The sequence below is a fragment of the Myotis brandtii genome, unplaced genomic scaffold (genome assembly GCF_000412655.1).
Source record: "Myotis brandtii unplaced genomic scaffold, ASM41265v1 scaffold463, whole genome shotgun sequence".
Lineage (NCBI taxonomy): Eukaryota > Metazoa > Chordata > Mammalia > Chiroptera > Vespertilionidae > Myotis > Myotis brandtii.
This window is the reverse complement of record NW_005367694.1, coordinates 499316-500859: the sequence shown is the minus strand read 5'-3', so window position 1 is coordinate 500859 and position 1544 is coordinate 499316. Positions and strand designations below refer to the sequence as shown.

The 1544-nt window shown below is 58.6% G+C and overlaps 1 protein-coding gene across 1 annotated transcript in view; it reads right to left on the bottom strand.

The window, feature by feature from the left end:
• BCL7A (B-cell CLL/lymphoma 7A) overlaps window positions 1-1544 on the bottom strand; it is a 28560-nt gene that overhangs the window by 8087 nt on the left and 18929 nt on the right. The window lies entirely within an intron of this gene.

Here is a 1544-nt window from a genome sequence, read left to right as displayed (position 1 = left end):
GGGGCCAGCTGCGGGGAGGGGCTGCAAGAGGTTGGCCGGTCAGCCTTACCCCCAAATGGATCAGGCCAGTTCGCTGGCCACAGCGACTGGTCGTTCTGGTTATGGTGTTGTGGTCGCTGGCTTTTTATACATAGAGATAGATATGTGTTTGCTTTAGCAAACATTTTCCATTCTAACTGTCCTCCTCCTCTCTGACCACAGTCCCGCCCTACCCTGTGGAGTGAGCTCTGTGAGTGGAGCGGGAAGTGGGGTCACAGACGTAGGCGTAGAAACCATGCAGGAGGCTGGTGGTCTGGAGTCATGCTGACCCTTGCCTGGCCTGAGCGCTCAGTGTGGGAACGGGCCTTGGAGCTCGGGCGCGTTCATGGGCTCGGCACAGCGGCCTGATTCTCTCAGCAGAACGGGACTGGAACTCACCCAGGGGAAATTATTTTCCTGGGGCCTAAATTTAGTCCAGGGAGCTTGAACATTATGTCATTCCCTGAACTCACTCAGCAGTAAACAAGTTCAAAGCAAGGTCGACAGCTGGCGACCAACCGGCTTTGTCCCACAGGCAGCGTGCACCCACCTGGGGAGGCTGTGTGTGTGGGGAGCTCTGCAGCCCTTGGCAGTGGGCAGGTGGGCCTGGCCCGCTGTGAGGGTCCCGCCTGAACCACGCTGGGCACCTGGGCAGGACCAGGGGCCAGGGTGGCTGGAAGGGGACCCTGGTGTGGTTCCCACCTGGACCTGGAAAGCTTGTGTGGGGGGAGAGTACGGGGGTGAGGATGGCAGCTATGAAAGGAGGTCTTAACCTGGGATTGGATTCCTGCAATGGGCCCTCTAAAGGGAGTCACAGGCCCTGGCCAGGCAGCTCAGTTGGTTAGAGAAAGCAGGACGGGAAGCAGCCGGGACGTGGCCCACACCTGGTCCTGCACAGCCCCGCCCTAGTGCCCCCCCCAACCCCCCCAATGGCTCACCAGGCCCTTCCTAGCTCCAGGCTCGGCCGAGCATTCTGCTCTCTCGCTTACTTTCCTGTAGTGACCCGACATGAGAGGCAACTTTTTTATTTGTCTCGTCTCATAAACAAGGAAACAGGAAGGCGTGTAGGAGTGGACACGGTCAGCCCAAGGCCACACAGCTGGCAAGCGCCGGCCCAGATGTGACCAGCTCGTCCTGTGTTCACGCGCCCTGGCTCGTGACCGTGCGGCGGACTAGGAGGGGGACTGGCCGCGCAGCACCCAGCGAGGAGCGACTGCACAGCAGGGGCCCGGGAAAGATCAAATTTTTAAAAGTACGGTCTCTATCGAGTGGGTATGGCTTTCATTCATATCATCGTAAAGTCAACTCATTTGTAAATCAGGGCCCGTCTATATGTGAACATTTTCATTTAAAGGGGGTCCAGACACCTCAACATAAACAAACACAGACCCATGTAAACACACTTACACGTCCTCCACAGTCAGACCACTTCTTAACGCCTCCTCCACTCCCCCCTGGTGCAGCGCCACCCTCTCTCACCTGGACGATGGCAGCAACCCTGCCCCCCCCCCCCCCCCCCCCCCTCT